The 22,919-nt window shown below is 41.7% G+C and overlaps 1 long non-coding RNA gene across 1 annotated transcript; it reads left to right on the forward strand.

The window, feature by feature from the left end:
* Positions 1–12,874: 12,874 nt before the first annotated feature.
* LOC149452204 (uncharacterized) lies at positions 12,875–17,112 on the forward strand. The gene is made up of 2 exons (XR_016314904.1): positions 12,875–12,995; positions 15,955–17,112. It is a non-coding gene; the product is annotated as an uncharacterized LOC149452204 (long non-coding RNA).
* Positions 17,113–22,919: the final 5,807 nt, after the last annotated feature.

A 22,919-nucleotide genomic window follows, 5' to 3' on the forward strand; every position in this document is an offset into this window, starting at 1 on the left:
GTTGTGCTATGTTGCCAATTCAGATGTACAGTATGTTGGTTCTATGTATCCCAATACAAAGGATTGCAATACTAATACAGGCGTATCTCGGTTTACCAACGCCTCGGTTAACGTAATTTTCGGTTTACGAATGAAAATCCATTGAAAATAATGCCTTGGTTTACACAATTGTTAATAATTTTTTTCGCAATACAGAGTATATGTCGGCGCTGATTTTCAAATGCAAATGCCAGCCTTTTTGTTTTCTTCACTATAGTTCACAAGCTTAGAAGTCATTTTCCCCGAAGTTACAGAAAACTTTGTATCTTTTAATAAACTCAAAGTAAACATTGTTTCCTTTAGGGATATAAATTCCAAGAAAACTTTCTCTTTTAGCTGGGGGAAGTGACAGGTGAATTTCTGAGCTATAGTGAAGAAAAAAAAAGGGAAAATTACATTTAAAAACCAGCACCATAATAAATAAAAAACGGCATGGGGTCCCCCCCTCCCATCCACACCAAGCCCTTCGGGTCTGCTTTGGATATTAAGGGGTAACTCCACGCTGAAATTAAATAAAAAACAGCTTGGGGATCCCCCCAAAATCCATACCAGACCCTTATCCGAGCATGCAGCCCGGCAGGTCAGGAAAGGGGGGGGGACGAGCGAGCGCCCCCCCCTCCTGAACCAAAACAGGCCACATGCCCTCAACATGGGAGGGTGCTTTGGGGCAGGGGGGGCTCCCCCCAAAGCACCTTGTCCCCATGTTAATGGGGACAAGGGCCTCTTCCGTTAGTGGGATAATTGGTTGGCCATTTTTCGGGATTTTAGTATATTTTGTTTATCAGTAAAGTTGAAAATTTTTTTTCCAAATTTACTGATAAAAAAAATGTGCCAAAATCCCCAAAAACGGCCGACCAATTAACCCACTAACGGCCCGAAAATCGTTCGATTTTTTTTTCGGCAGAAGAATCGGTCGATTTTAGACCCATCTATGGCCTGCTTTAGATGGGTCTAAAATCGGCCGGAAAAAAAATCGGCTGATTTTCGGGCCGTTAGTGGGTTAATTGGTCAGCCATTTTTTGGGATTTTGCCACTTTTTTTAATGGGTAAATTTGGATAAAAATCTGCCGATTTTGCAGGCAAATGATCGGCAAATTGGCTGATCTTTATACAGATAAAAAATCTGCGCATGAGCCATGACCTGCAAGAAAAAGAAGAAAAAGAAGAAGAAAATGAAAAAGACGAATAAAAAAAAGAAGAAGAAAAAGAAGAAAAAGAAAAATGCAGGCCATAGATGGGGCGAAAACTGGCCGTTTTTGAAAAAAAAAAAAAAAAAAACTGAAAAATCGGTTGTTCAATGGGCTGACGTTACCACCAACGGTAAAAAAAATTGTCCGATTTTCGCTCTGTCTATGGCTGGCAAATATAATAGCGAAGTAATTACTTCTGTCCCTGCAGAGAGCTGCGCTATTATATTTGACATTAAAAAGTATAAAGGTTGCAACATTGTATCTATATGTATCCGAATAAAACCATCTATATGCGAAATGGATACAAATAGATACAATGTTGCAGTCTCTATACTTTTTAATGTCAAATATAATAGCTGAGCTCTCTGCAGGGACAGAAGGAATGTTTCAGCTATCATCGGGGTTTCCCACTGACAGCTGAATTTTAAATTATTTCCGTGAATTAAATAAATAATAAAAAAACTGCGTGGGGTCCCCCCTCCCATCCATACCAAGCGCTTCGGGTCTGGTATGGATGTTAAGGGGTAACTCCACGTCGAAAATTAAAAAAAAAAACGCGTGGAGTACCCCCCAATATCCATACCAGACCCTTATCCGAGCATGCAGCCCGGCAGGTCAGGAAAGGGAACGAGCGAGCGCCCCCCCCCTCCTGAACCATACCAGGCCACATGCCCTCAACATGGGGGGGTGCTTTGGGGCAGGGGGGCTCCCCCCCAAAGCACCTTGTCCCCATGTCGATGGGAACAAGGGCCTCTTCCCCACAACCCTGGCTGGTGGTTGTGGGGGTCTGCGGGCGGGGGGCTTATCAGAATCTGGAAGCCCCCTTTAACAAGGGGGCCCCCAGATCCTGGCCCCCCCCCTACGTGAATGAGTCTGCGGTACATGGTCCCGCGACTCATTCACAAAAAAACAAAGTGTGGTGTAAAAAAAACACAGTACAGGGTCTTTGACAAGTCCTTTATTAAAACAATGTCCCCCGAAGTAGATCCAACGTCAATCACGGCGACCCGAAAAAAGAAAAAGAAAAAAGTTCCGCTTAACCGGCAACAGCAAGCATATGACATGGGCGGGGGTCACTCGGATGATGTCCCCGGCTGGCCCCGCCCCATACCTATATAAGAACTGTCAGACTGTCTCCTGCATTCAGCTAGTTAGCCTCAGTGGAGAGACAGGGTGACAGTTCTTAAATAGGTAAGGGGCGGGGATGATGTCCCCAGCTGGCCCCACCCCTAACCTATTTAAGAACTGTCAGCTAGCCTTTTTTTCACAAGGCTCGAAGCCTCCGATGGGAGCGGAATTTTTTTTTTTTCTTTTTTCGGGTCGCCGCCGTGATTGACGTTGGATCTACTTCGGGGGACATTGTTTTAATAAAGGACTTGTCAAAGACCCTGTACTGTGTTTTTTTTACACCACACTTTGTTTTTTTGTGAATGAGTCGGGGGACCATGTACCGCAGACTCATTGACGTAGGGGGGGGGGGCCAGGATCTGGGGGCCCCCTTGTTAAAGGGGGCTTCCAGATTCTGATAAGCCCCCCGCCCGCAGACCCCCACAACCACCGGCCAGGGTTGTGGGGAAGAGGCCCTTGTTCCCATCGACATGGGGACAAGGTGCTTTGAGGGGGGAGCCCCCCCTGCCTCAAAGCACCCCCCCCATGTTTAGGGCATGTGGCCTGGTATGGTTCAGGAGGGGTGGGGCTGCTTGCTCGTCCCCCCCCTTTCCTGACCTGCCGGGCTGCATGCTCGGATAAGGCTCTGGTATGGATATTGAGGGGGGCTTTTGTAACTGTTTTACATGATTATTTTTTGGCACATTTTGCCCAAATAGTCCAAAGAACTGAACAAACAGTACATTGCCAAATGCATGGTATTCCTTGTTAACAAACATGTTAGGGCCCTTTTCCACAAGCTTCACTTAATAAAGAGCAATCCACAGATCACTTTTCAGAGGGCATTTGACAGGTGGCATTATGTTGCCTTTCTGGCAGCTGTTTTAACACCTAAAAATCTACACCACCTTAGCAGTTGCGGTGCGGCCCACACTTAGTTGAATGAGTCATGTCCAATAGGTGGTACTGCGCACCAAACATGCACACCGCTTCCGTTTGAGCTTAATCACTTGCCCTCCAGAGGATTTACCCCCCTTCCTGACCAGGCCATTTTTTGCGATGCGGTGCTGCGTTACTTTAACTGACAATTGCACGGTCATGCAATGCTGCACCCAAATTACATTTATGTCCTTTTTTACCCACAAATTAAGCTTTCTTTTGGTGATATTTGATCACTTGTTCGTTTTTTATTTTTTGTGCTATAAACAAAAAAAGACTGACAATTTTGAAAAAAAACCCAATATTTTAGATTTTTTGCTATAAAACTTATCCAGTAAAAACATTTTTAAAATCAAATTTCGTCAAAAATTTAGGCCAAAATGTATTCTGCTACATGTCTTTGCTAAAAAAAAATCCAAATACGTGTAAATTAATTGGTTTACGTGAAAGTTATAGCGTCTGCAAATGGCGATATATATACTGGAATTTGTTGTTTTTTTTTTATACTAGTAATGGCGGCAATCAGCGACTTATAGTGTGACTGTGGCGGCATTCTGACACTGGGGGGGAACTGACTAACTACCACTGACATCCCCAGTGACACTAATACAGTAATCAGTGCTAAAATAAAAAATAAAAATAAAAAAGCACTGTAGTAATGACACTGGGCAGGAAGGAGTTAACATCTGGGGCTATCAAAGGGTTAACAGCGTGCAGTGTGCTGTTTTACAAACTGTGCTGTGCGTGTTTTACTGTGTAAGCATGCTGCTTTGTATTGCTCTGCAAAGCAGCATGCTGGTGCTGACAGGGGAGAGATCTGCATTGTTTACATACAGACCTCTCCCCTGTCAGTGTTCCTTGGCGATCGCCGGGTGCTGTCGGGGAATCTCCGGCTGGGACCAGGTGATCGACAGCTGTAACCACCAATGGCAGCACGGGTAGGGCGGCACGCGCATGCCCCTACCCAGAAATACAAAATCACGTATATATATATATATATATATATATGATTTTGTGAAGCCCCGCCACCGTGTAGGGGAGCAGTTAGGGGTATCAAAAGATGGCTTAATCGCATGTTTTTACCACCCCCCCACCACCACAAGTGTAAACATAGCCTTAGGATTACATTTTTACCTAGTGTACAAAGCAGGACAAGTAAATATAGTGGGCCTATCTGAAAATAAAGTGCATACAGTACAGTTTGTGCTTTGACTATATTATATACTGTCATTTAGCAGAACATTATTAGTTGCCTTTCTTTTCATCCATTCATTGCACATCTCCAGTAACTGTTTCTGTCATCTTGGTCCATCTGGATTTTCTAGTTGTGATATTGATTCCCTCAATCAGCATTACTCAGCATAGGGCAAAGTTTGAGTCTGTTGCAGTTTCTCAGAAGACTACACAATTATTTCACGTAGCCATGAGAATGTAGACGGTACACAGACGAAAACAAACAGACCGCTTGGAGGTGATGTCAGTGAGCAAAGTCCTCGCAACGTTTTTCCTTCTGACTACATCAAGCAAAGCTTTTATTATCACACATAAATATAACAAGTCAAAACAAGGATAAGAAGGCAGAGGGGCAAACGATTCTAGCCTAAAATGATATGAAGCAAATCAAAGAGACCCTGTCTTAAATAACAAAAACACCAGTAGTGAATGATCTAATATAAATGTAATCTCCAAAGAGCAAGATAATTTAACATTTAAAAGCCATATTTAGCTAGTTTATTGACTGCAAACAGAAGATATGAAGTACTAGAAGACAGGAGCGGAGCCAATGATAGGCTAGGTTCTGACTTCTACAAAGAACCTAGCATTGCGCCCAGCAAGCATCAACAACCAAGATGATAGCAGCTGGCAGTAATGTTTTTCGAAGGAAGTGGGTGATACAAGTCTTTTGATGTGACCTTTAGCCTTTATTAAACCACTGAATATTCAGAATTTAAGTATTCTTGGACCTCTGAAATAAGTAGCAATACCATACAAGTATAGGATAATCACCAACAGCACATCACTGAAGCTGCAGGGGAACTGGAACCAGCAGTGTACAGTATGGGGCATTCAGTTCAGCAGAAGTTCATTAACCTAATTACACAAGACTCCTCTAGACCTTCTTTCTAAAATGTTGATAATGCACAATGTTTGAGCCAGTGGAAAAGGTAAATTGAGAAGCTAAATGAGTCCCATCTGCAGCCAAAGAGCACCAGTCACCCACACCTGTTGCACAGGAGAAGCAGACCCACATGCATGTGCACACGTACTTAACTTTTTATTCTCTAAAAATACTTCATACTCTGCCATTCCAGGGCCCCCACATTCAGATGGCATTTGACCCCACAGGCCCTCTGCCTTCCCAGCCTTCATCCAAGTAAGGTAGCACAGTTTGAATCAGGAGGCATTGGGCCCCTCGGATTCTTGCACCAGGGAATTACTCCTGGCCCCCACCTCACCCAGTGAGCACTCCAGTTTTTGTTCCCAAGGGGAAGATCCAAGAGGACCCCCATCATACCAGCATGGATACCATACAGCCAGCCATCCCAGCCATAAGGGTGCATTCACAGGTGTGACTGCACCCTGTCTATGATTAGATGCGAGAACCCAAAAGGGGGTTCCCGCGATAAGCTGTAATAGGCAGCACCATTGAAAGAAACGGGAGGCTGTCAACTCTCTGACCTAATCGCAGCCACTCGCATCTTTCATGCAGCGATCACTCACTCAAAGCACAGTTTACTATGTTTCAGCGATGAATGGTACCAATACCCAACTATGTTCACTCAGGAAGAGGCTGGTGAACATTACATGTTTACCAGCCCCTCACTCTTCATCCTAACACTGATCTCCCAGCCCAGCAGCAGCTGGTGGAAGGGTGAGGAGGGGAAGCCAGCCAGCAGCGCTGTTGTAAGGGGGGGAGGGCACACAGCAGGGAATCAGTGTTACTGGGGGTTCCAGTACAGGGGGTCGGAACAGTGGTAAGGGCTTTTATTTACTAAGGCAGGCTATAGATTATGCAATTTTCTTTCCTGTAATCAGAAAATCCATCGATTCCCACATCAGCACAGTCAATGTTGATGGGGAAATCCTCCCCACAGAGCTATTGTGTTCTCCCTCCTGGGGAGCGTAGGGAGCTGTCCTTCTTGGGAGAACACTGGCAATAATCGCAATGTGAAAAATCTGACATGCTGGTTGTATCCAAGTTGATTGATGGATCAACTTGGAAACAATCAGCCTACCCTGGGCTGGTCCTTGCCGAACTGCCTGAGATTTGATCCATCTATGGCTGGCTTAAATTTGATCCTCCTGCAGCTCCGCTGCAGCAGCTGAAGCTGGTGGGTGGGGAGGGGGTAAGGGGAGGCTAACAGCAGTGGAGCCACATGAGGATCAGTGCTGCTGGTGGGGGCTATTGAAGCTTGGGGGGGTAGAAAAGTGGAGGGGGGAATATTGGAGAGAGTGCAAGGTAAGGAAGAGCAGCTGGGCTTGATGCAGTGCCTGGGAGAGAGAGCAGAGGCGGCTGTTGCTGTCTCTGCAACTCTTATTGATTTCCGGGATGCAGTCTGTAACAAGGCCATGATGGGACAGCTTACTGGAAAGTGTGGCTGTCCCGGAAAATCTTGGTAAATACCCACTTGATCCTAGCCAAAAGGCTGAGAAAAGTTGTGGAAATATACACTGCTCTATGCACACTACAAATCTCATAGTCCAGCTAAAAGGTGACCAAGAGAGCGTGACTATGTTCCGACATATAGTAAGACCATGGAGAATGAACAGATAGTCCAATCACAGCACCACAAAAGACATTTGGAGGAGGCTGAGAGCAATAGAAATTTTTTAAACTAGAGGTTGTCAATGGCTGGATTCACAAGTACACTGTATGTAGTGAACATGTTACAGGATTAACAGTCCAGCTGTGTTCCAATCACTCGGGTTGTGGGTGTTCCTGGAGGCAACAATGTATTGACTGTGACTCAAACACTGCTAACCTTCACACAGTTGCATTCCCCCCACAACTACTCACGTGTTCTAAGCTATTCAGACCAGTACATTCAAAGTACCCCAAGGTATATGAGGGCATTACAGGTAAGAGTCGTCTGCCAAGCACCCATGTTCCCAGCCAAATTTTTACTATGTCAAACAGTTGTTTTTTTTTTTTACCCTCTTGTGCTTTTAGTAGACTGTTTAACCAGTCCTAATGGCTTCTGTTTACATTCATTAGTGAGGAGAACATTTATTTATTGGGATAAGAAAATAAATCAATTTAAAATGCTAACCTCAAACATTATTGTTTTTACTGCTTTCTGTTCTTCTATTAGGAAGCTTTTCTTCACTTCCTTTCAGGACAGGATAAGATTTCTCTCAAATGGGGAAAGAGAAAAAACACTTTTTTTTTTTGTAAAATGGGAAAGGGATATGACCCTAACAATGTTTTAATTGCTGTCCCTGCTTTTCTTTCCCAGTGACAACAGGTTCCCCTATTTTTTTCCTTTCACAGTGAGTTAAGAAGCATCTTTCTAATGGGCTCCAAGACAGAAATAAAAATCTGACTAAAATGTAAACTATTTTTCATTCTATCCATAACTGAGAAAACAAAAAGGTTGGAGTTAGGTCTTAATGCCAACTCCTCTACTCCCTCATCTCTCCCATACTTCACCGTCACTCAGACAGCATTATCCTTGCTACGCTACACTATCTTTTCCTTCCTTCCTATATCAACCATATGTGTTAATAGGCTCTATTCACAAAAGCATCTGGCATGCAGTATTTAGGTGTATTGACCCATTTTGCCTAAATATCGCATGCGATCCCGAAACTGTTAATTCGTTATACCATTTTGCTAAATGCTGAAAAGCTTGGTAAGGTGATACATGATAAGGTTTTAAACTCAATTCACAGATGGAAATAACTAAATAAATGCATGAGGTATTTAAGTAGTGGTCCAGACTTTACTCATCACACATGAATGGAAAGGGCATGGAAATGTTTAAAAAAGAGCACAAATTGTCAATCTAATGAACATTTGGCAAATCTAACCTAATTTACCAGCTGTACATTACATTTCTCTCCCCTACATCCCTAATGGAGCTTTTTGAGACAACTTTGTGGGAATTTTAGGCCATTCTAAGGAGGACCAGGAAAAGAAGAAGGGTGGTTGTCGTGCGTCCACGGTCCTTTAAGCTGTGCACCTTGCTGGATGATTTCCCTGAAGCAGAAGTGCTCTCTAAATTTCGTCTATCTAAGGACCTGATTGTGCTTCTCTTTGGGGACTTGAGACCTTTTCTGCAGTCCATCACACTGCGTAGTCATGCCATACCAACCATGACCAAGTTGCTGGCTGTCTTGCACTTTCTATGCAAGGCCTCCTATCAGATAATAGAGGGAAAGGTGATGGGGGTATCCGAGCCATCTTTCTCACATTTGCTTGCTAAGGCCCTGTAAAGTTTCAAGCAAATTGCCCCCAAATATGTCTACCTGCCTAACACACATCAGGAGCGGGCTTAGATTAAAAACAATTTCTATGTGGTAGCTACGTTTCCCAATGTTATGGGTGTCATAGACTGTACCCATGTGTCTTTTTTGCCCCTTCTGTTACAGAACATATCTACTGTAATAGGAAGGGGTACCAATCACTAAACATACAGGTTGTTTGCGATGCCAATATGTTCATCACAAATGTGGTCACCGGCTTCCCAGGATCTGTCCGTGATGGTTACTTATTAAGGCAATCACAGTTCTACCACTATTTTGACAGTAACAATAACTGGAGGCTGGATTCCTGGTAAGACACTTATTACTGTCAATTATGTGTCAATGCATGCCACATACATCATACATGGAAGTATATGTTCATATGTTACACTCCTGTGTTCACTCCTCACACCTTGCACACAAAATATGCACAGCAAATTGTTAGCCTTGCCTGTTAAAGAAATGGCTAAAACACCTCATCTTGGTGTTAATATTTCTATCTAAGCCACTTTACATATGGCCTAAGGCCTTCACATTGCAATCATGTTCAGCAATAAAAATCAAAATGTAGGGAAGAAATGTTCCTGCTATTACCCACTCATCAGTATATACTCTTGATCAGAAAATAGCATTTTTAAACTGTATTGAAGGTGATTCTCACTATCCTTGTCTGCCCTGGCTGCTAACACCATTCTTGAATACTCAACATCTGCAGAATCTCGCTACAATGCAGCACTAAGACAAGACGTGTCATTGAGCAGACCTTTGGAATTTTTAAAAGCAGTATGTCGCTTTTTGGTGGCTTTTTGTGCTATATGTGCCCTGAAAAGTTGGTAACATGTTTTTGGCCTGCTGCGTCCTTCATAACTTAGCCCATCATGCAGGATTGCTCCCGGATACTGATGTTCAAGACACTGAGGAGAGCCCTATTCCACCAATCCCTGAATCCTATCATGATGAGCATGGCCATTAAGTCCGACTGTGCTTCATACAAATTTTTCAAGGTTTGCATCAACTCTTACTTTGTAAATCTTACCATGTAGTTTACTCTGTTTTTGCTAAAAAGGCTGTGGTTGTTGCAAGGGAACACAGGAAAGTGGCCCCATATCAGGCTGTCTGTAATCCTCTCAGTTCAACACAAGCCGATCATTTCCGCAGCTTCTGTTGAGGCTCTGAGGCCTTGTTTGAACATATGTCACATGTACTGGCAATACATTCATTTTACACAAAGGTCTTTGGAAATATCTCAGGAGAAAATTTTCACCACACAAAACCATTCTTATATTTTTGCTTACAAAAACCTTCATTAAAACAAAGAAATAAAAACATAAAACCAATATGTTGGACAGCAATATTATTATTAGGCCAAACAACCTGTGTTAGACCTGTGTTTACACTCTATTTACAAGTCTTGAGGTATATGCCAAAAGAATTTAGGTGTTCCATCCCACTGCTAAACATCTCATCATTGTCTAGAATGACAATGGTGGAGATGTACTAAAACTGCAGCACATACAATCTGGCACAGCTAGGCCTAGTAACCAATCAGCTCCTAGGTGATATTGTCCAAGCTTCATAGAACAAGGTAAAAATGGAAGCTGATTGGTTAGTGACCAGCTGCACCTGCTTCTCTGTGCTCCAGTTTTAGTAACCAGCACCCAATGCCTATTCTCCATATTCAAAAAGCATACATGTGCCAAGATACAGCAATTACTTCACCAAATAGAATGTCCCAAAGGACTTGAAAGTGTAACTAAGGGCAAAACAGTTTTTTTTTCACTTTTAGATACAGTAATGGAGTGTTAGAACCCCTATTAATCTGTTTTCGCCATCTGTGTTCCATTGATGAGATTCACCCTCTATTGTTTTGATGACGAGACAAAATGTAGGTTTTCCTAGACCTTTTACTTTTGTTGATAAGGACAAACAGTAGAAATAGAGAGAGTGAATTTCCTTGACAGGGCACAGACAGCAAGAAAAAACTGACAGATGTTCTAACTCCTCTCTGCTATATCCAAAAAAAAAAACAATGTCACCTTAAGTTACAGTTTTTTGCAGTGCAATACAATGCACATTTAAAAACACATATTAGGCAAAAAACTGGTGGTTAGAGATGAACTTTTTGAAAAGTGAACGGCAGGGGGAGGAGCAAAATCAGGCGGTGGATTAATGTCAGAAGACTTGCTAAGCCACTGTCTGAGTAAGTCAAGTTTCAAGTTTCTGTTGTTCTTGTAAAGAATTCCTGCATACATGCCTTCATGCCCTTAATTTCGACTTTAATGGTCTTTAAACGCCCTCTAAGGTTTCATGTTGTTCTAGCTGTGCCTGGTGGAACCTCTCACTATGCTGTTGCTCAAAGTTGTTTTTGGTCAAAATTACATGTGCGACATATAGTACACCCATGTCGTATGTCAATTGGTGGAGTGGGTGAACACAAACTGGCATTACAATCTGCTGAACATTGGCTTAAATTGTTTTCTTCTCAACACTGTCATTAGGCTGCTGTTCTTGAGACTGGCTAATGTCATCATTCTTGTCAGATGCAGAGAAGCCTAGATCTTAGGCATCTACTGCCTCAGAAAAGAGTAGGATGTTTCCTTCTTCTGTGGAGTCCTCTGCAAGAGAACAGATACTGATTAAGTCAAAGTTGGCTCATGGCCCTTCTTGCAAACTCACCCAAGTCCAAGATAAATCCAGAGCTGGGTAAAGAGCATTGTATTCTGAAGGAGGAGGGAGTTGCTCCTGACAGCATGCAATAGGGCTGCAAGGAAGAACCCAGCATCAACATTAAACATGCATAGTTAACATCTAGATTATTCACAAACACAATGTACTCTTGTTGCTCAAGGTATTGAAACCTTTGGCCAGCTCTGTAACTGTCTCTTCATGGATGAAGAGCAGCAGCATTTTTTCATTGTCCAACATCTCAACAGAAGCTTGTAATCCACCATCAGTTTTTTGCCTAGAAGAAAACAGATAAGCAATGAAGAAAGAAGTTAGATACCTAAGATGTATATTCGAAAACATGAATTGACATTTACTTGAGACAAATTCAAGATGTTTGTAGCCATGCTTTCTAATGTCAGTACACACAATCAGGCTAACCTTTCCTTCCTTATCAAGGGACATTTTCTCCTTGATGTCTTGGTACCTCTTTTTCACATTTTCTTCACTACAGAGTGCTACTCCCACTGCATTTACTGGAACTAGCACGTTTTGATCCACGAGTTCTCCTATGAGTAGGGGTAACGCTTGAGCTGAGCCTTTTCCGTGTCCTTTGGCAAGTTCGTAACATGATATCTTGCTGGTGGCCTTCTGTGAAACTCCAAGGTCTAGCCCTCCTTTATTATGTTCAGGACATATTTGTTTGAAGTGACCTTTTCTCATTGTGGGAAGAATCTTCCCAATCTCCCTCCCTCTGGCATCATTGGGTTTTTGGATTTTAGCAAAGATTTTGGTTAAAGAGAATACTACCTCTTCCCTTCCCTTTGTGGCCTGTCCAGTGTTTTTTAGGTTTGGACTTCTTGTCTGCCTTCTTGGTTTCTCTTTGAGGACGAAAAAGCTTCCTAGGAAAGGTCTTTTTCTTTACTGGGAAGGAGTTCTATCTGCAGTTCTTTCAAGGCCTACCTCTATGTAAGGCCCAAAAAGTAGATCTCCAGAAAAAGTAACACTACACACATAATTTTGAAGCTGTCTCTCCCGTCCATGTTTTTAACAATGAAGATCTTACTGCAGCCACTGATAAAGCGGCAGTTTCAAATTGGCCATGAAAGTGTCCCAAGCCTCTGTAAAGTAACATCTGCTCTTCTAACCATGGCAGCATTAAGATGTCCCATATCCTCAAAGGCCAAATCAGACTGTTTAGACACCTCTGACAAGGGTGCATCCAACTTAAGGCACTTATCCCATATAGCCTTAGGGTTCTCATCAAAAGGAAATCTTCTCTTCAGGTTGTTTGAGAAGAAATCCTTTTTGTCTGGTTCAGCCCATTGTTTCTTAATCAGTTCTGACATAAGCTCATGAACTGGAAAGACTTTAGCTTTTTTCTTTCCAAGCCCCTGATACATCATATAATGACATGACAACTGTGTCTCTTCCTCCTGTATCTCTAGGGTATCTCAAAATGGCGCCTAGCTGATTCTCCACCTCCTCTAGGGCATCCCGTTGCTGGCCCTTTCCAGGCACCAGAAGAAGGTGGGAGTGGGTCTGCTCCTGTAGTGCTGGATGGTACCTGTGACCTTGGAAAAGAAGCAGGTGAGGATAACACAGTGCATTTCCACAATGTGCTAGAAGGCCGCTTGAGACTCTCTCCTTGCCACCATAACTCACTCCTCAGAGCAGCCCCTGAGAGATGGAGCCCTCCCTGGAAAAAAAGGTTCCTCAGGCAACATTCTCCTCCAGATGGAGGAAACACTGACCATGCAGCTGAGGGACCTGCTTTTAAAGAACTATGGCAATGTGTTTCCTGTTTCGGTGGGAGGTGCTCCATCTCTCCAAGTCTCTCCTAGAAGATGAAAGGTGACAGTATCTTTTTCATACTGATGCATTTTTGCTGCGCTTTTACCCTGCTAAAAGTGCAAGAATAACAATAAACATTTTCCCCTATAAATCCCATGGAACTCTCCATTCATGTGGCCTGTTTCAGCTGACAGCGGGCTAAATTCCACTGTCGGCTGACATCACTCAGCCAGTCCAGGCTGGGTAAAGATTCCAACTTTAAAGTCGGGATCCACCCAGATGTGTGGACTGGCACCCATCTCAGCCTCTCAGCGATCTGCTGAGAGCTTGAGCCAGTCGTTCCCTCCACAACCCAGCGTTCCAATTAGCTCTGGGGAGGTGGGGGCTTGGGCAGGCAGTCACCAGTTCTCTGCTCATGCTGGTGGTAGACAGATGCAGCATTGAACCAATGTCAGTGATCTAGAAAAAACAGAATGAAGATTATTTTGCTTTGTGCTTAGCCCACTTGACTGCCCATATTTAAACAGTAAAAATACTTCTGCTCTTAAATGAGAACTCCAGTTAGAATTTTTTTTACCATGCAGGGGGGCTGTGCCCCCACTGCATGGATCGGCTGCTAGTTTTTTCTAGGGGTGAGGACAAAGCTTATAGTCACTTGACCCGCCAATCCTATGGAAACTGCTCTCCCCCACAGTCCAGTGGTGGATTGTTCCTGTCTGTTGAGCATACTGAGGTCAGGAACAGCCCATTTACAAGACCGCGGGTAGGCAGGAAGAGAAAGGACCGGTCTTGTGCTGGGAGGATCAGTGGGTCAGGTGAGTATATCTTCGGTGTCCTCTCTCCTAGAACAAAACGAGCATTTGACCCATGCAGTGCCAGCACAGCCCCACTGCATGGGCAGAAAAAAAATGTTTTCCAGATTTCTGCTTTAAAAGAAAGTACTAAACACTACAAATAAAGTAAAGGAGTATTCACAAAACAGACCATGGCGGTCTGAAAACCTGGTGGCATCAAGCCACAATTTTTAGTTTTAGGCTTTGATGATAATAATCATGAAAATATAAGAATGCTGAGTATTTACTAGCAAGTAACCATGGTATACTGGCTATTAGGATATTTATAGGCTACATTCTTTGAATGTTCACTTAGTCCATGAAATGGCTCCCCCTGTGTGTCCTGTAAAGAAATAGTTTCTCCAAAAAGCTCATCATGGTGCTTTATTGATCTAACTTTCTATTTCATTTCCTCTAGTACTTTGTATAAGTAGCCACTGAATACCTCCACATTTGTACCTTTCCAATTTGTTTATTGTTACAAACAAGTATTAAATAATTCAATTTTTATCTATCTGCACAAAATATTTGATAATGTAGAAGTGGAAACATTCTAAATAGTTTTCCCAAAGAAATTACAAATAGTTAACTCCTTTTGCATTGAAACACCTAAGCTCTGTTGATATAATTGACTTACGTAATAAGTTGGTGTGTATCTATGTGGAATTAAAGTGTCACATAGTCTCAAAATAAACAGAACCATTTTTGGAAGGCCTTAAAATGTGTTAGAAATCATATTTAAACAAACAGCAATAACAAAGTGGAAGTAAATGCGTTGGTGGGGGTGAGCTTTGACCATAATGTTCAAGCATGCACAGTATGCTTGCAATTATGTCTCACACCTACTTCCTACTGTGCTGTCCTCCAGTGATGAGGGGCACAGGATCCAGTCAACAGTGTTTCCTCTGCCTCTCTTTGGTCATTGGACGTTCACTGATGATGCAACTCCTGCGCATGTTGCAGCCAGGTCTATTCTTGCATGCACCGTGCAGTGTAAACGCAAAAAATCAGGATCCAGGGAACATGTTTTTTGGTAAAATAGAATTTGATATATATGTACATATGTTGTATATATTGGCTGTCATATTCAAGACCTGTCATTCGATGGGAGTGTATCAGCAGGACGCAAAACATCGTGCTTGAAGTGGATCTTCATGCTTGATGACATGATTGACAGGTAGGGGTACATCGTGGGACTTTTTGTTTTTTTTTTAAGTAAAGGATTTGTCAAAAACTGTGTTTTATTTTATGAGAAAATAAACAAAAAAGCTTACTAGTGCCAAATCCTAATGCAAACAAAAAAAAAGCCAGACACTAAGTACGGCAAAGATATTGGATTCTTTGGGCACAGTAGGAGACCACACAATAAAATACATACAGCCATTTATTGACATAATAGAGTCTTATATACCTTATAGTACTCATAATACAAACATACTCCCAAAAAGGGGCCAAGAAAAGAAAGACATAATTATAGACAAAGTGCCTCCCTCGCATATATGTTGATCACTAAGCACATAATTACAATAACTGCAATATACATTAATCAAAGAACGGTCAATGCGTTTCACCTGTGCATTTGGCTTCTGCAGGACCCTAACTTGAATGTCAGGGAGATTAGTGCTACTGCATGTAAGAATGTACAAAATAAGTATACAGACAAGCACATAAAAATACATATAATAAATAAAGAACATATTTATTTATTTTAGCTAGGCTTGCGTGGAGATGGCGGATCAGCGGCAATGAAGTCTGGAGAGCGGGCATAGGGGGCCAAAGCTGTTAAAGCGGAACTTTACTCTCTCAATCAACATAGACTATTTCTAATCTTATGCTGCTAGCATTAGTAAATAAATAGGAAAGTATATCATATATACTTATTTTAACCTCTATTTTTTTTGCATTCCTTCATTTACTTCCAGGTTTCCTTGCCTAGGTGATGTCATACATCCCAGGACTCTTCAGGAGGGGATCACCCTGGGCTGAGGACAAATAGATTCCAAGAAGTGACTGCTACATGAATCATATGCACTTACCCAAGATGGCCACTGCCAGAAAATTCCAGGAGGTGTTTTTTTAAATGATTTCTCAGCAAAATAAAGCATGGAGACATGGATGGTGTGACGGAACGCGGCGTCTGACTCCTGCCCTTCTCACCAACTCGTGAACGAAGGGCCAGCCGATCTCGCACTGCGCTATCACTTGCGTAACAATGCCACTCTCAGCTATGCCCTGCACAAACATTTTCCAGCTCGCAGGACCACAATCTATGTACCAGCAGCCTGAGAGCGATTGTTACTGGGTTAGATTAATTACTCAATTAACCTTTCACACTGACCAATCATCCAGTTTGGGGATGGGTTCTAGGAGGCCAGCAAGTTTATGACTGAGTCGCACTGCAATTTCATACTTTATCAATAACTTCCAATACGTGCATGTGGCATTCTAGTAACCGGCAGATTAATATTCAGAATTATATTTCAAACCCAGGGATACCAAACACAGCGTACCCTTGTCACCCAGGAGAGAAGAGACTGCTTTCTCCTCTCTCCTATGTGCCAACATAGTCATGTATGACCTTGCCTGGCTCGACATGAAATGATCTATCCAAATATATACTTAATATTAATGTGTCCAGTTCCTGTTGAATGTTATGAACTGTATGTGAAATTGTGACGTTTTATGGCACGCTCTGCATTCTTAGAGCCCTAATGCCTAACAGGTCATGTGTGACGGCTGACTGAGTTATTGTTTTACGATAGGGCAGAGGAAAGTGGTTTTTCATAGTTCCTAAAAAACAGACATCCTGCACAAGACTAATTAGTGATTTACAGTTCAGGAGCTTCATCTATTTGTGTTTTATTTAAGATAAGAGGCTCTTTTGAAGTTTTGTTACAACTTACATCTAAAAATTCCATTCCAAGAGGAGGGAAGAGGGGAGAAGGTGATTGTTCATAAGAAACAAAATGGCTGAGACCTTAACAAGATGGCTGTCGTGTACAGCATCCATGTCTCTATTGCGCACAATCGTCACAGATGGACGTAAGAGTTTGTTTTGAATATTAAAATTTAATTATTTAGCATTTTTGCAAGAAAATGATTAGCATATACCCATTTTATTTTGAACATTTATCTCAAATCAGTTTGTTAAAGAATGACCAGTGAAAGCTCAGGTTCCATTTCAACAGAGAATGTATGGTAAGACTTGAACATTTTTGTTTTCAAACTGTTCCCAGCTAAAATGCAGAGATAATGGCAGAGATAAGACAAGTCATAAAAATGGACAAAAAGTGCAGGCTCCAGGTGTTCAATGCTGATAGAGACTATGTAATTGTGTAAAGGTTGGTGACCCAAGTATTCAATTAGGGAGCAGATATTTATACAACCAACAAATGTCTATTTTTTTTGTTGAGTTACTTTTTGTGTTACAATGAAAAAATATTGTTCTACTTCTAGTACATTCCCAAGTACAGCAAAGGTATTTGGAGAACACATAACAAAATCTCCATTGCTATCACCATGTGAGTGAGTTCTGGCACCTTATATACAATTCATGATCAAATTGATTTACAGCAGAGCTCCCTGAGATATACCAATCTGTACTGCAATGCTTAAAAATGTTCAAGGTACTGTTTGTCATCTGTCCAGTAGTTTTTAGGTATGATACCTAAAATCTAATAGACAGTTGATATATTGCATGTTGCATAAGCATTTACCCTTCTTGGGCTTTTCTTTATTACACAGTGCTTCAACCTTAAATTCAAGTGGAACTAAGCTTTTTGTTAAAAGTACTTAGAAGTTGGCCATCTCATCTGCTTCTCCAACAGTGATTAGATCATCATCATTCTTCACAGCTTTTTTTGTAATCTTTATTTTGTTGTAATGGGTTACACAAGCAGGAAAGATACATTTTCTACAAAATATGGAAAATCCAAGCCTAAAGGAATTGGTGAAAAATCAGCTTTAGTAGTGGCCCTGGAGAAGACCTCTTGATTGCAGCCATGTTGTAATGTTGATTAGGTGACACAATAGGATGCCATGCATCATTTGATTTTGTTTGGGGAATTAACAGGGATAGGATTAAATAAAATAACAAGGTGATAAACTGGAGAATTTGAGAAGAGATAGAATAACAATAGAAGAAAACAAATTCGGATTGATGGCCTAACATGTGCATATTGTTCTCCATTCATAAATCCGCCTGTGTGATATTATGATAAACATCAGACAAACAAATTTGCCTATACTTCTCTGTAGGAGGTTAGTCTTCTTCCAGTTAGAGGAATTAGGACTAGGATTAGATAAGGTTTAAAATGGTATTTCTAAGGTAATTATTGTAATTAAATCCCTAGCTTAAACCAAAATATACCTATTAAAGTGATACTAAACGTATTGTTTAACTACTTGCCCTCCAGAGAATTTATCACTCTTCCTGACCAGGCCTCTTTTTGCTACTCGGCGCTGCACTAGTTCAACTGATAATTGTGCGGTCATGCAATGCTGCACCCATACGAAATTAACATCCTTTTTTTCACACAAATAGAGCTATCTTTTGGTGGTATTTGATCACCTGTGCTCTCTTTATTTTTCATGCTATAAACAAAAAAAGACTGAAAATTTTGAAGAAAAACAATATTTTTTTACTTTCAGCTATAAAAAATATATAGTAAACTCAAAGTTAGTTATAAATTTAGGCCAAATGTATTCTGCTACATGTTTCTGGTAAAAACAAAAACCCAGTAAGTGTATATTTATTGCTTTGTGTGAAAGTTATAGCGTCTACAAACTATGGTATAGATAACGGAATTTACACAGCTTTTACTTTCTGACTGCCCATCACATTTCTTGAGGTGCTAAAATACCAGGATAGTACAAACACCCTCAAATGACCCCTTTTCGGAAAGTAGACACCCTAAGCTATCTGCTGAAAGGCATATTGAGTCCATGGAAGATTTATTTTTTTTCCACAAGTTTCTGGAAAATGACAAAAACATTTGTTTTCTTTTTTTTTTTACACAAAGTTATCATTTACATGATTTATTTCTCGCACAAGCCATGGGTATATGTGGAATTACACCCCAAAATACATTCTGCTACTTCTACCAAGTATGGACATACCACACGTGAGACTTTTTGGGAGCCTATCCACATACAGGAGCCTGAAATCCAATGACCACTTTGAAAGCCTGAAGGTGCGTAACTTCCTCATTACACTTCCTCACTACCTATCACAGTTTCGAAAGGACCTGACATGCCAGGATACCACCAAACCCCCCCAAATGACCCCTTTCTAGAAAGTAGACACCCCAAGGAATTTAAAAAGAGGCATGGTGAGTATTTTGCAGATCTCATTTTTTCTCACAAGGTTTTGAAATATAAAAAAAAGAATAGAAAAAATGTTTTTGTTTTTTTGTTCATTTTCAAAAAACATGTGGCAACAAATGAGATCTGCAAAATACTTACTGTGCTTCTTATCAAATTCCTTGGGGTGTCTACTTTCCAAAAAAGGGGTCATTTGGGGAGGTTAGGTGCTATCCTGGCATTTCAGGGCCTTCGAAACTGTGATAGATAGTCTGGAAGTGTAATGAGGAAATAAAACCCTTTAAAAGCCTGAAGGTGCTTATTGGATTTTGGGGTCCTGTACTTGGCCAGACTGCCAAAACGTCTCTGACATGTGGTACCCAAATACTCGGGAGAAGTAGCATAATGTATTTTGGGGAGTAATTCCACATATACCCATGGCATGTGTGAGCAGTAAATCATTAAATCATTTAAGTGACAATTTTGTGTAAAAAAAACATTTTTTTTTTTGGTCATTTTCCAAAAACTTGTGGTAAAAAAATAAATTCTTCTATTGATTCAACATGCCTCTCAGCAAATAGTTTGGGGTGTCTGCTTTCCAAAAAGGGGTCGTTTTGGGGGGTGGGGGCATTCTATGCCCAGCATTAGAAGTTTATGCCACACATCATTCACTCTTCTAACCACCTGAAGATCAAGCCTTTTCTGACACTTTTTGTTCACATAAAAAAAAATCTGTATTTTTTTCTAGGAAATTAATTTAAACCCCCAAACATTATATATTTTTTTAAAGCAGACACCCTAGTGAATAAAATGATGGGTACTACATTTTTTTATGGCACATAGTACTCGTGCAGCGATTTTTCAAAAGCAAATTTTTTCAAAAAATACACTTTTTTTTACTTTTAATGCACAAAAACACAATATATTTGCCAATTATTTGGTAAAATATAAACGATAATGGTATGCAGAGTAAATAGATACCAAACATGACATGCTTTAAAACTGCGCATGCCCCGTGCAATGGCGACAAACTGCAAACATTTTTAATATCCATAGGCAACACTTTAAAAGCCTTTAAAAGCTACCATTTATATTTACAGAGGGAGTCTAGTGTTAGAATTACTGCCCTTGATCTGACATTCACGGCAATACCTCACATGCATGGTGCAACCGCTGTTCACATACCGGCACAGGGTCAAGGCTTGTGCACACAGGTGTGCGCACATGGGAGGGGCAATTTGTTTTTTTTTAATTTTTATTTTTTAAATTATTTTTACACTGTATCTTTCATTTTTTTAATAACTTTTAATGCTATAACAGGGAATGCAAATATCCCCTATAACTTCAATGGGCATTGTTATATATTCTTTTTTGAGAAATCTGGGGTCTTTCATACTCTGGATATTATTATTAGATACTTACATTATCTAATGAAACCAAAATCAGTGTGATCAGATGCTTTCCCAATTTACAAATGGCGCTGTTTATATCCTGCGAAACTGAAGTGATGAAATGCTTGTAGCTTCTGAATTCTTAGACTATAGAGATGATTGGCACCACTCTGGTCTCCAATCAGCTCTATGGTCAGCTGGCAGAAACACCGGCTGCATTCTCAGGTTCCCCCGATGGCAAGGGACTGCCTGAGAAGGCCGTGGAAGGCAGCGGGGGAGGGGGGGGCATCATCTCCCACTGTTTATTAAAGCAATCCAACGCAGATGTTTTGCTGGGGAGTATAGACATCTGCAAATTTTTGGTTAAGGTGATTTATGAGGGGCTGAATTTTGTGGAGCCGGTCAAATTCAGGGTTACCCCGAGGATGACAGAGTGTTGTCATTGAAATGCATAAAACACATTATACTCTCATATCTATGCCTAGCCGTGGCAGCAGAGAACATGGCATATGATGAATTGGGTCTGCGGACCAATATAACCGCAATTCTTTTTTTTAGTAATGCCCATGTTGAGGGTTAGGCCCCAAAAAAATGTAAATTCAAAAACCGTAATGAGTTTCCATGTGACTGGTCTGGCAAGGTTTGAATTTGGGTTGGAGGCGATAAATTGTGCATATAAATTGCTTTGATCCACAATCAACGCATACAGATATTCCGTGAAAAACAGCTCCAAAAATCAAGGGGAGTAGTTAAATTTGCTATTTCCACCTGAATTCTGAGTTGGGTAGTGAATGGCGGAAGTACGGGTGCTGCAGAGTTTGTGGGCTGTCAATCGGGATTTGCAAGCACATCTGGAAGTATACTAGGAGCTCTGTCAGGGCTCCCGGGTGTGACCAGAGGTGTGTGACTGACGCAGGGAAACGCAGACTTCAGATATGTGATAAACAATATAATTTATTAACACTAACCATACAAACATAAACGCAGTGCAATACTAAAACATAATACAGTGCAAACAAACCAAACCAACCACCCACAGATAACAGTACATACAAGCAAGCGTTGTCAGGCAGGCCGGGTCAATATCAATAGGGCAGGTAGGTACAGGGGGAGCAAGCGGAGATGGGTCAGGGTCACAGGCCAGGTTCAGCAGGTAGCTAGCAGCGTAGTACAGAGGGTCAGGCAGAGGGATGGTCAGGGTCACAAGCCAGGGATCAGAACAGGTAGCAAGCAGCGTGGTACAGAGGGTCAGGCAGAGGGATGGTCAGGAGCGAGCCGGGATCAGAGCAGGAGAAGTCAGCAGCGGTTCAGATCAGGCAGGGTCAGCAAAGGAACAGAAACAGGATGCAGGACAGATACAGGGCCCAGGACAAACACAACACCAAGGCAGAGTCTGCAAGTCTGGCCATCCCTTAAATACACCAGTATCATCAGTTCCAGGTGTTAACTGGCTGAAAGGTTGAGTCTCTGATTGCTGGGAGCACCCGCTGGCCAGCCCTGGTGCTGCAGATCAAAAGGCAGGTGAGTCCCACCATTGCTGGCCAGTCCATTCCTGACAAGCTCTATGGGCCTGTGTGCGAATTCTTTGTGGTTGTGGGACAATACTTGTGCTCGCCACCGCACCAGCTTGTACTGCACTTATGGGACTCATCACGTCGCCAAGTCATACTGCAGTGCTGGTATTATTATTATACAGGATTTATGGCGCCAACAGTTTGCTCAGCGCTATAATATAACGGGAGACAATACACAACAATACAGTTCAATACAAGAGGGTTAGGAGGGCCTGATCCTGGGAGCTTACAATCTAAGAGATATGTGAAAGACCAGGATGTACTAGGCCACTAGTACTCGCCAGTTCATCAAAAGGTAGCGTGGCACTAGTACTGGCACTCTGCTGCATATGAGAGTCATCAAAATTTACTGACAAGTGCTAACAGAGATCAGGCCTGATTCTGCCAACACTGCAGTTTTGTGTGTAATATATCAAGTGACCTACTGACACTGCACTTGCTGGGGGACAAGGGGGGGTAAGCGTAGGGGCTAAACGCAGGTGCTGGCAGGTGCCGGGGCTGATCCCGCTAACGCTGCGTTTTTGGGGACGCTATACTAATGTGAATGCTGGTATAGTACTGCTCTTATCAAAGATATTGATCTGTTCAGACACTATACTAGCAATGGAGGTTTATTGTGCA

This window comes from Staurois parvus, unplaced genomic scaffold (assembly GCF_062004578.1).
Source record: "Staurois parvus isolate SC_StPar_1 unplaced genomic scaffold, SC_StPar_1.0 ptg000488l, whole genome shotgun sequence".
In the NCBI taxonomy this organism is placed as follows: domain Eukaryota; kingdom Metazoa; phylum Chordata; class Amphibia; order Anura; family Ranidae; genus Staurois; species Staurois parvus.